At 41.0% G+C, this 12889-nt stretch overlaps 1 protein-coding gene across 1 annotated transcript in view; it reads left to right on the top strand.

Annotated features, from left to right (window-relative positions):
* Positions 1–2901: 2901 nt before the first annotated feature.
* The window catches only part of COL22A1 (collagen type XXII alpha 1 chain), a 218612-nt gene continuing 208624 nt past the window's right edge, over positions 2902–12889 (top strand). Inside the window, exon 1 of the mRNA XM_058040754.1 lies at positions 2902–2988. The gene's annotated coding sequence lies outside the window, so the exon portion shown is untranslated. The remainder of the gene's footprint in view (positions 2989–12889) is intronic.

Genomic DNA, 12889 nt, shown 5'->3' with positions numbered 1-12889 from the left:
AAATTGGCCTTTACCATGGAGTCTTTCAATTAAATAGCAGTATTATGAACACTCTTGATTCATGCCTAGGTGGGAGGATCTGTGCCATTGTGCAAACAGCTTTTCTGCCTCATTACTAGCTCTTCTTGTTTGGCTAACTTGTTTGCCCTGTTCAGATCAGATGATAAATGCTAATCCCTTCTCTGTTCTGTGACATCATGCTGAATTGGATGGCTGCAAAGCTCATAGGAGAGTTTTTCTCCTTCAGCACCATCAGGAAGAATGGGAGATTTGAGGAGGCTCTCAGCCCTTTGGACCTTTAATGCTGTATGCCCACGGGATTAGTGAAATCCTGTTTATTGCAAGGTAAATCTTTCCACACGAGGATCAAGTCTGGCAATCAGGGCACCCTTTGCTCCTGTCCCAGCTGAGATGATGTGGGACAGGAAGGTCTTGCTTTGATGCACAACTTGGACAGCTGAACTGAGCTTAATTCTGACTCTGTCACAGTAATTTTACACAAAATAAACCATAGAAATCACAGAATGGTTTGGGTTGGAGCGAACCTCAAAGATCATTTTGTTCCCAGCTCCTGCCATGGTCAGGGACACTTTCCACTAGTCTAGGTTGCTCCAAACCCCATCCAGCCTATCCTTGTACACTTCCAGGGATGGGGCATCTACAGCTTCTTAATCTGAAATCCACCCAAGTCCCCATTCCTGTCTAAAAAAATGGCATTTTAAAGGTGACAGGTGAAGAGTCTGGTTGTAACCCTATTTGTCCCATCACCTGCCTTCATTTTTATTCATTGCCTAAATCTCCTTCCTTCATGAAAATTTCCATCTTGGTTGCTTCTCACGTTGCTTGAGAGATGAGACAATGGCAAGAGCAGCACCCAGACCCCTGAGTAGTGGACAAGTGGCTGAGAGGGTCCTGTTGGTTTTACACCAGGTCCCTGCTGTCCTGCAGGGTTTTAAGGAGGGTCAGTGATCAGCATTTCATGTTTCTGGAATTGCTGCTGCCTCAAGTGTGTTGCCTGCAGTCAAGAGCAGAGTTTTCTTCCCAAGAATTTGAATGGTTATTGGATTAATAATCATCTAAACCACCAAATTCACATCTAAGCAGCATTTTCACACCTGCTAGGACTTGTGAAATATTTTCTTTTACAAGAGATGGTTCTTTTTATCTTATGATTTAGCAAAAAAGACAAGCTTGTGGCCTTCTTGGAGAAGTCAAACTGAATCACAAAACACTCTGAATTTCATCCCCTGGAACACAAAATCACAGAAAGTGAAAAGAATGGGAGTCAAAAGCTAAAAATTGCAGAAGGAGCTTATAAAATGTTAGATACCAGGGACAAATTTTCAAATGATTGTGCCATTATTTTCTAGGAGAAAGGAGAAATATGATACCTGTTTCTTATTAAATGAAAAAAAAATTTAGTCTGATACCTGAAGGAGAGTAAAAACTCACATCTTCCACCAGTGGTCACAGAATATCTGAGCTGGAAGGGACCCACAAGGATCAGTGAGTCCAGCTCTTCAGTGAATGGCCCCGACAGGAATGGTACCCACAACCTTGGTGCTGTCAGCAGCAGGCTCTGGCCAGCTGAGTTCATCTCAGAATAGTGCAATAAAGGAAATAAATTCAGAAATAAAATAATTCATAAATTATAATGAAATAAATCCTGAAATAAAATAATTCATAAATTATAATTTTAATAAATTCTGAAAACCCTGGAGAATGCAGGCACTGATCCCACTGCCCACTACTTTATATTCAACTCTATATTTAAGGCTCAAAAATTATTTTGCTAAAGTCCTTCATTTTATCACCTGAATTTGGGGAAAGGCCTCTAACCCTGTTCACACTGATGCTTTCTTAGACAGTAGAAATCAATTCTTTTGGATTTGTTTTAAACAATCTACAAGCAGAATGGGAACTAGTGTTAAAATTATTTAATCTTTCCCATGGGCTTAATGCTTTCTGGGAATAAATCCATGAAGCCTAAGAAGAATTCTGTCACTAGCAATTATTTTCTGTGATTTAAGGTTTCATCGGTGTCTTTGAAGTTATACAGACTTAAGTGGAAAAGGACTCTCGATTTATTGATGTTCTTATTGTGTTGTCTGTATTTAGGCACAGATTCTGTCATTCCAATAAAAAATTATGGAGTACTTTAATCTGCTAAGAGGTGTGCTGAGAGGCCAGTGGGATTGCCTGAACATTGATCCTTTTGTGAGCTGTGCTACTAAATCAGCAGAGCCAGTAAAGACTGAATCACATATCTCAGGGTGTGACATTAAAAAAAATATTGTCTGTGTTGGCTTTCACTGATGTGGTGAATTCAGATAAAATCCTGAACAATTAAAAATGCATAATTTTAAAAGTTAATAGCTTTTTAAATGCATATTTTAATGCTTTCAATAGTTGTCAAAACCTGTAGATTTAAAATTATGATTTAATTAAAAAAAATAAATTATATGAGAACATTGTGGGGAAAAAATGCCCTCAGACTGCTCTCTGTGGCAAACCAGGTGAGCTGGAACATTTCTGGCCATATCCTTGCTAGGCAATTTCATCAGGAAATACTTGAAATCACAGACTAGAACTCACTCACTGACCTGTGAGTGCCAGGCAGCATCTGAATTAAATGAGAATCTGCAAACACCAGAGAACCCCCAGCCCAGGAGGGCTGATCCTGGCACCAGGACAGGCTCTGGAGGCACTCCCAGCCCAGGAAAGGGTGTTAAGCTGTGCCCATGTGTTCCCCCAGGGCAGGCAGGAGCTGAGGGCAGCAATCATGGCAGGGGTAGCCCTTCCTTACCAGCCCTCTCTTCTGCATTTGTGGTGGCTCTGAGGCTACTTTGGTCCCTGGGAGGGGTAGAGAAGCTCCCAAGTTCTGCCCACATCCTGCCCGTCCCTGCCTGTTTACTTGCAGGGCTGGAGCCTGCAGGAGAAGCATTCCCAAAGGCAATCCTCTGCTGCAGGACAGAGATCAGGAATAAGGTAGGTCTGAAAGTGCCTCAGAGACACATGGAGGGGAAAATACTTTTCCTGCCTCTCATTATTTTCCTAAAATCAGAAACAGGATGATACAATCCATTCCTAGATTAAATCTCTGAATTTCCCCTGGAAATGTTCCCTTTGCTGTGAGATTCACACTATGCAGAGGCAGTGCTCCTATTTATAACTTGTGGCTGAAGAGAAGTCTCTCATTAAGTAGAACAATCTCGGAGTAACTGTTGAATGGATTTCAGTGCTTTGGTAGCATTTATTTTAAGAGCTTGTCCTCTGCTGAAAGGTGGGTCAGCCTCAGCACCAGGGTCTGTGTGGCTTTATTCCTATTTTGCACTTGTGTATGTCCCTTGGAGTTTGGGTTTGCTTTTTTTAAATATTTTTTTTATTTGTTGGTTGTGTTATCATTTTTTCTTTCTGATTTACACTAATAGAGTTGCAGCTGCAATCAGGATGGAGCCAGGCTCTGAGATATGAGAGCTTTGCCATGACAAAAAAATAATTGGTTCCTGCAATTTGGAATCTGATGAAACTGAAGCCTGTTAAGGTTGAATACTTAGCCTGCTCTTGCATGATCTTTCCAATAACTCATGTTCCTTTGAAGTCACTTCATTGTCCTGACTTTCCTGGGTTTGAATTGTTGCCAGAGAAACTGAGTCCTCCTGGTGTAATTCATAGGCAGGAATCATAAAGCTGACACTCTTGCATGTTGGTATGTGGGGGAAAAAAATCCTTTTGCCCCAAGGATGTTATTAGGAACAAGATGACAACTTGTGAATATTTTCCAGGTATCATAATGTTTTAATATATTGGAAAGTTGAATAACATCAGTGATAAGATCACAGCAATGTGTGACATACTGTTTCTGTTGCCCTGAATTGAAAATCTGTTCTGGCCTATGGTGAACATCAAAAGTTTTAATGCTGAAATTTTATTATGAATTTTAATATTATTTATGTCTTTTAATACTTTGAACCTTACAAGGACTTTACTCATGAAATACACAAAAACAGGGAAAACTGTGGTCTTATGGATATCCAGTGGCATTCCTGTGGACATAACTGAATACTTTAGAAAAGTAATAGACTGGTTTTTACAAATAGCATCCCAAAACAAATCTTATGGAAAAAAATCTAATGGTCTATGAAGGATTTATTTGTGCATATTGTTTTGTTTTCCATGGTGAACTTTTCATAAATAGTGTAGTTACAGGCAAGGTAGACAAGCTGTTTCATGTGAATAAATGAATCAATGCATCAAACTAAGGCAGTGGTGTGGAAAAGCAAGGAGCGACCTGTTGTCAGTGAGAAGAGACTTGGGGGTGTGAGGCAGGATATGCTTTCCAATTTGCTGCAATAAACATTTTTCCAAAGACTTCAGAAGTGGAAGTTCAATATAAAGACTGAAGACCTGCATTGTGCTGTCAATCTTTTGTTTCGTACACGTCAGAGGGAAATAAAATTCTGCCTTCTCAAAGGAGAGGCCAAATGTGAGGAGATAGAGCTGCTCTCTCTCAGACTTGAGAGTCAAAGCTGTGGTTCATGTGGATGGGAGCACCAAAGAGAAGAGTTAAACCCACACCAGTCTTCTGCTGAGATGGTTGGTTGTAATACAGGGACCCAGCAGTGCTCTCATCTGTCTCACAGACATTTCAAAGGTGGGGAAATCCCTTTCAACAGATAAATGTCAGACCTGTCTGTTGTACTGTATGGGGCCAGTCCTACACAGAAGACTGTGCCCTGGAAAGACATCATTTATGTGAGATGAATTCAGTGCAGTGGCTCTCCAAAGCTTTCATACCCCATGTAATGTTGAAGTTTTGTAGCTTTGCAGCACTTGCTAGTGAGCAAATGCAGCAAGACCAGAATCCCCATGCAGCAAACCATAGAATACAGAGTAGTTTGGGTTGGAAGAGACCTTCAAGGTCCTCTGTTTCCAATCCTCTGAGACACCTTCCACTGGATCAGATTATCAAAGCCCCATCCAAGCTGGAACACTTCCAGGGATGGAGCAGCCTCAGCTCATCTGGGCAGCCTGAGCCAGGGCCTCACCTCCCTCCCAGGGAAGAATTTCTTCCTAATGTCTGATCTAATTCTACCCTCCTTCAGCTTAAAGCCATACCCCCTTGTCCTGTCATTGCATGCCTTTGTAAAAATTTATCTCTCCAGGCCTAGCAAATTAGAGTTCTTATAGATTATTTCCTTTCCCATCCCTGTGGTAATATTTTGGGGCATACAGCAGTTATTGCTCACAGTGTAATTCTCTGGGATGTCCGATTTGCCTGAGAGATGTAAGTATTTGTGCTGGCATGGAACTTCACTGGAAATGAAAGCCACAGTTCAGCAGTTTAGATTTAAGCCTGCTGAATTTTTGAAAGAAAATTCCTTCCCTGAATTTGGGAGTAACCCCAGCAACCCACATGCCATGAATGCCAAGGGGAAGAGGGGGTGTGGAGGCTGAATGGAGAGCAGGAGGGCATCAAAAACCCTGGAAGCTGGATACAAGATAGCAGCTGAAAAATGCACTTTCTTACCTAGCTTTAAAAAGTCTTTCCCAGTAAAAGTGCAATGAATGCAGTCGCTATAGCCACCAGCAAGGCTTCGTGCAGAATTTCTTTAAGTACTTATGTAGTTGTACAAAAGTTTTTCTCTGTTTGAGGATAATAATATAATATAATAATATAATCTTGTATTTTGTTTTTCTCCATTTAACCAGGCACTGTTAAGCACCAGCTGTGTTTTCAGTTTCTGTTCAAAGAAGAAGAAGGCAAGGAGCTTGAAAATTTTTATTTTCTTTTTCTCTTTATTGTGCAAGCGAAACATTGTTGATGCAGTTGAGCTAATCTGTTATTTAGTTTCTTACTTATTTCTCTGTTTGGGATTATTTTTAGGAAAAGAAACAACTGATAGCATTGTGGCCTTTCATGTTTACCTTAGTACAGAAAAAATTATAAAACTTTCATGATTAACCACCAGTCAAGCAACTTGTTCTGGGCCCTAGAAGTCAGGGAAGGGTTTCAAATTAAAACATGACACTGCAAACAGAAGAGGAATGCATTCATTTTAGAGATCAAGAGCATCAGGTGATGGTAGCTGAGCACTCAAGCAGCTTTCTAGTCCTAGTGAGGGAATGCTCTGTTTTAAATCAAAACCAATAGTTCTATAGATCAGGAAAAGTACTGCAACTTTGAGCAAGGTAGAGATGATATACTGGGATTGTTAAGAATAATTTTGGGTTTATGTTGGCTGGGAGGTGAGACTGCACATTATTGTCTCTTTCAGCTGCACTAATCTATAAATAAATGTTGGTCTTTGAATACATTGACATGAATATGACAAACTTTCACACATCAAATTAGATCTCATATGTATCTGTGGAAAACAAGTTATAACACCTGTTTTATCTCTTAAAGAACAGGCTGTCAGTCTTGCTAACAAAGACAAAACAGCAAAACAAGCACAATCTCATCTTTTTATTTTTTTCTTTTGTTGTTTATTTGGCAACAGATAGATTAAAACAGTTAGACTTCAGACAGCAACTGTGTTGAAAATATTTGCTTATCTGAATATGATGTCAATTCCTGTGCATGTCTGCCCATGGCAATGTATTAGTTAGTATTTTGCTATTTTCCTTGGATCAAAAGGAGAAGAAAGCAAAGTACCTTCTTGCTCCTGAGTGGAGCAGGAAGTCTAGTGCCAAAACAGATGTAGAAAGGCCAAAGTGCTCAGGGTCTTTTTGAACCCTTTATTTTCTGTGAGGGCTCCTGAGCCTCCCTGCAGTCGATGAGAGCAGAGCATCCCCCGCTGGCATTTGGGCCAGGTGAGCCTCAGGGCTGGCTGCATCCCATCCAATTCACAGACAGAGAAAACTCAGAGTGAAGTTTAACAATTTTAGGCAATCCAGAAGTGCCCTGTAGTTTTGGTTCCCAAATCTGTTATAATTGACTTGAAACAAGACTAAACTCTGCACAGAATGTTCTTAAGCTCTCCCTGTGGAACCACTGCTAAAGTGCAAAAAGACATTGCTTTTCCTAGCTTCATTTTGGTTCTTCTTCCCAAACCTGCTTTTCTTGGATAATTTTCTTGGACAATCATTCAGGAAGGGGGGTTTCTGTTCAGAAGTTGTGCTTCTTCTGTTCCCCATTAGGCAAAGACTTTGCACTCAAGTCTACTCCTCCTCTGCCTCTGAACTTGATAAAGTTTCCTATCATTACCTTTATCATCTTTAGCTGCTTTTGGCTGAATTTCTTATGTCACCTTGACCAGACAGACATTTGCTGAAATATTGGTATCTGTTGGAACACCAATATCTAAAGCTTTGCTCTTTGTCTAGGCTTCTTTTATTGTGTCTGGGGAAAATAATCACTTCTTGTGAGTACTTAATTTATTTTACTCTTCCTCACGAGAAAGAGATAAAATCAATCTGGGTATGGATTTTTTCTTTCTTTTTTTTTCTTTTTTCTCTCCATGAACTTGAAAGGAGCTTAGTATAAAACCACACAAAATGTTAGTTAGACACCTACAGCCTAAACCTAATTGAGATAAATCTCAGCCAGAGCTCTGCTATGTCTTAAGAAAAAGAGTATAGTGTGAGACCATTTGAAACTAAGCTTTACAGTCCAAGAATGCACAGATTTAATTTAAGTTCTAGCATTGCTGCCTAGTAGGCATCTCTTTTCCATTTCTACAAATTTTCCATGTTCTTTCTCCTCCTCCAAATTTTCTAATTTTTGTTTTGTTATTATTTTCCTGAAAACACTCAATGTACCAATCCATTTCAAAATATTCTCTCCGCATCAAATAAAATCTTTGATACCTATATTATCTATGCAACAGCTCTCTCTTCTTTTAAAATAAAAATTCAGGATATTGTATATGAAGAGGTAGAGAAAAGGGAATTAAGTAATTTTTGGAGTTTCAGGTATTTTTGAGACAGTTTGAGCCACTTCCTCCTACAGTTAATTGTGAAAGCTTTAAATATGAAGGAATGATAATGTTAGGGAGACCTGAGTGTGATGTTTCATTCATGTGATCTGAAAATTCCTTTTTTTCTTTTGTCATCTATTCCCTTTTTGCTTTCTCTTTTCCCACTGCTGTTTTTGAAACTTGTGTGAAGAATGACAAGGAAGGAAGCAGAGTGGAGAGGATGGGACAGGGTGAGAGCTGAAATGGCCCCAAACCCTTCCAGCCAACACCAGAATTATTGATCTGACGCTGTCACACCCCTGGCCATAAGCACAGACAGGCAGACCCAGCTGTGCTTCAGGGGTAGCTGCAAATCTCTTATCAGTTCCTAAGTGATAAGCTCCTTCTTGCCTCTGTCAGCTGCCTGACATGAGAGCTGTGTGTGGGCTGTAGAGCACAAGCTTTGTATCTTATCCTTTCTGTGTGAGTGACAGTGGTGAAGAGAGCCCTTCCTGTAAGAAACTAGGGATAACTTACATGTTTTCCCCAGCTACATCTTTTCCTGTTAAATTTACAGCTTTCAGACCCTTATTTGCTATACTTCTCTTCAGCATCTTCAGATCATCTCATGTTTCCACAGAATCATAAAATGGTTTGGGTTGGAAGGGACCTTCAAGCTCACCTAGTCCTCACCTCCTTACCATGGGCAGGGACATCTTCCACTATCCCAGGTTGCTCCAAGCCCCTCCAGCCTGGCCTTGAACACTTCCAGGGGTAGGATATCCACAACTTCTCTGGGTAACCTGTGCCAGTGCCTCACCACTTCCAAAGCAAAGAATTTCTCCTTAATATCCAATCTTAACCTGCCCTCTCTCAGCTTAAAGCCATTATCCCTTGTTCTGTCACTACATTATCCTTGACAAAAGCCCCCCTTCAGCTCTTTAGGTGCTGAAAGGCTGCTATAACATCTTCCTAGAGCCTTCTCTTTTCCAGGCTGAACAATTCCAATTACCTCAGTCTCTTCTCACAGGAGAGGTTCTCCATCCCTCTAATCGTCTTTGTGGCCTCCTATGGACTCGCTCCTACAGGTCAACATCCTTCCAGTGTTGCTCTAAGTGGGGTCTCATGAGAGTGGAGCAGAGGAGCAGAATCCCCTCCCTTGGCCTGCTGGCCCCTCTGCTTTTGATGCCGACCAGGATATGGTTGAATTTTTGGGCTGCAAGTGCACATTGCTTTCTCATGTCCATCTTTTTATCCACCAACACCCTCAATTCCCTTTTGGCAGCACTGCTCCTGATCCATTCATCTTATTCATCCATTCATCCATCCCATCTTATTTAGTTTTTCATCTTACTCACAGCCCTGGAGGCAGAAATGACAATAAAAATGACAAGGCAGAATTTTCCTGCAGGTCTCCTTCTGCTGGGATCATGGTGAAATCATGAAAGGATTCACAGTCAGTGATTTCCTGAGTGTCACATTCAGAAATTGAGAGGGGTAGAGCATGGTTTTTATCTCAGTCTTGGACTTAGGATCTCTGACACTTGATAAATTCTGCTTCTGCTTGACTCCCCTGTTTTCCCCATAACTGCCTGTCCCATGCTGATGGTGGACACAGTGGTGGGCAGAGATGGCTGAGACATCAAAAATCCAACTTGTCTTCACTCAAAACTGTCCTGCACTGAGGCCATGCTTCTTATGTGTCTCATTTTATAGCAGTCTGTGTTGATGTTGAAGACATTCACAATGCAGAACTTTGTGGTCAGAGGAGATGATTCTTCCTGCCCCCTCTTAGCCCAGCTCCTTTCATAAGAAAGAGAAACCTTTCAGAGAGCCATAAGGAGACTGGAGGCAGTCACTTCCAGGATTTTCAGTCTTAAATTCTCCACACAACCTCCCCACTCTGCAGACACCTAAGCTGGGTAAAGTGTCTAACCTTAGGGTTCTGCTGTTAAGGTTTCCAAGATTTTCCCCTTCCTTAAATTATTTGAGTTGTACAATTATGAGAAATTAAGTGGCAATCCTACATCAGTTCCAGTACCACCTTTTGTTTGGGTCCGTTCTCAAAATGCTTTGTTGCAATGTCAGCTGTGAATTGCTTTCTACCCTGGGGCCCTGCTGCAACAGGTGATAAAGACTGGTCTGTTTCTACAATACCTGGAAAGAAGGGGCTCCTTGCAATTTCCCTATATCTGTTCAATTGTCCTTTTTTACTCCAGTGTTTTAAAATAGAAATGGTTGTGCTTGCTCTCAGTGAAGGAGAGCATGGGGATTCTCAGCTTGGGTGGGTTTCAGGCAGTGGATACAAAATCTGGGAGTGCTGGATGGAGTGGGAAAGGTTCAGAGCTGAGGATGCAACCCTGCTATCTGTTCCTCCACAAGTAATGACAGGTGCCTCTTATTTTCATGGCCTTTATTCACAGATCCTACACTTCTGCTGGTGTGTTGGTGTCCACAGTAGAGTTCTGGGTTTCATTACAGAGGTCAAGACCATGCAAATTTTGCCATGGAAAGGCTCTGCAGTACTAAATCTCTTAATCAAATGCACTTGTTGTTTCTGAACAAACTTTCATTACATTAGATGTCCATCATCTTTTTGGAACACATGGAGGAGGAACTCAGCCACATGGTTCAAGAAGGAGGCATTTACATTCCTGTATTTGGGAAATTTTCTGTCATTTGGATAGTTCAGCAGGAATGTTGGGAAGTGGTAGGTGAGTGTGTGGTACACATCCAATTAGCATGGCCCTGTTAATAACCCTGAGAGTGGCAGACAATGGGCATGAGCTCATTTCTGGAGTTTGTAGGGATTCTGGTTATCCAGGCCATTATCATAAGGCAGAGAGCAAGGAATGCAGAGCAATTCTTCCTTGCCCCAGTTAAGAGTTCTGGGAAATGCGTTCACCAGGCTCCTCTTTGTTAGAAAGTATGTTGTCTATTTTCCAAATAGATTTAGGCTCTTACCCCATCCTGATTCCTTGCTCCAGCTCTGCTTGCTAACTATATAAAGCCATTACATATGGGTCTTTTTACTGACATAATCCTCGACTGTACTAAAAAAGAAAATATTAAATTTCATTCCAAGAGCTGTAAGAACTTCCATGAGGATATAAAAAGCAGGAAATTGGCCCTGTAAGAGTGGAGTACTCTCATATTGAATAGCCTTCAGGGGCTCAGTGTTAAAGGCTTCTTCCTAATAGCTAATGTAGGTTGGAACAGTTTGGCTCTGCTTGAGAGGAAATGGGATTTGTAGGACTTTGCCAGTACAGGTTTACAGGGCTTAGGCCAAAGGACTGGTGTTCTGTGACCCTGTACAAAATCAACATGCTCCATACATCCTGCACTAAGGAGAGTTTGAACATGCAGTACTGAGGAAAAATCTCAGGATTTTCCACTCCATCACAAACTGGTCCTACCATAATTTTTCTGGGCATCATTTTGGTCTTTGTCTTGCTTGTATCAATCCTCTTTAATCTGGACATCCTGTAGACAGGTGTGGAAGTTAATTTAAATGTATGAAACTCTGAGAATAATGTTATTTATTACCCCAACCAGCCAGTGTGATGTGTATTACCTTCAGGTGATGGATTTTCCATTTCCAGGACACCTTCATGTTGCAAACCCTGCTTCAACAACAACATGAGAGACATTTCAGCATTGTGCTAGGTTTAAAAGAAGACAAAAAAATATGGGCAAAGTTTTCTAGCTTAGCCTTGTGCAATACAGTCATTATTAGGGTGGTTGAGCTGTGCACCTGCTACTTGGTAATGTAGGTTGGAGTGTGTTCTTCCAAGAGCATTCCTAAATTTTTATGTACCTAATAATATTGTGTTAATATCCACAAGATTTGAGTAAATTTGCATCCCAAAAGATGAGCCACTGCAGAGGCAGAAAATTGACCAACATGTTTTGTAATTGACTTGCCATTCATGTGACTTGAATTTTATTCTTGAGAATCTTTTGGGGGTAGAAGAGGACAGTGCAAATGAGATTATGACAAGTCAACCAACCTCTGAGTATACTGTTCTGTTGCTAATTCCCTGGTCCAAGCTAAAGAGGCTACAGCTTTGCAGAGGAAAGTAAGTAACAATTAAGGGGAAAATTTATCTGAAAAAATTCAAATAAAATGCAGCCCTGAGAAGCTACTTTGCTATATTTTTTTAAAGCATCTTGAAGTATTGAACCAATGCTTCAGTTTCAAGTTCAAGACATTCTTCCTGCCTTTGCCAGTGAGTAAATAAATACGATGAGAGAAGCTGTCAGTACAAGTGCTGCAGGTGCTGGTGCCTGGTTCTTGGGCATAGTCTGTTTTCAGGCACTGTTTTCCCAGATCAGATGTGCAAAGATTCCCCTTATCAGCCTCTCCTTATCAGCTCTTCTAATCCCTTCTAACTCTGAGACACTTCCCATGGGTCTTATCCTTGATAACTATTTCAGTAAGGTTTACCAAGATGCTTGAGCAACTGTGTTTTGTACAGAACCAGCCTTTTAGATGTAGAACTTCTATTTAAATTCAAACTCCTTGTTAGATGAAGTGAGAAGGGGTCACCCTTTATGGGCTTGGCTGGTCCATAAACACATTAATTCATAGGGTGCAGTGCAGATTTTCCTGACAGTCTGGTCAATGATGCCAAAGCTAAAGAGAGAGTCTGACACAAATTTTGATTGTAGATTACCTTGGGGTTTCCTTGGACAATGAATAGAAAGATTTCTAAGGTTGATATGCAAGAGTACAATTTAAATCTGGAGTTACTTCCTCTGGGCAAAACACTGAAAAGTTTTACTTGGGAATATTGCCTCAAGGTTTCAGCCTGCAGACACTGCGTGGCTGCAGCAGGCAAAAATATCCTGCAAAGTCTTCCTCTAGCAGTGAGGATGTTTTAGAATAGCAGGGATTTGGCAGACAACCAGTAAGGGCTTGTTTTAAAGCGTCTGTGGTAAATGCATTTATGAGGGGTCAGCTTGTGGAATGCCTGATCCAAGCATAG

This window comes from Melospiza georgiana, chromosome 1 (genome assembly GCF_028018845.1).
Source record: "Melospiza georgiana isolate bMelGeo1 chromosome 1, bMelGeo1.pri, whole genome shotgun sequence".
Lineage (NCBI taxonomy): Eukaryota > Metazoa > Chordata > Aves > Passeriformes > Passerellidae > Melospiza > Melospiza georgiana.
This window is presented reverse-complemented; position numbering and strand designations above follow the sequence as displayed.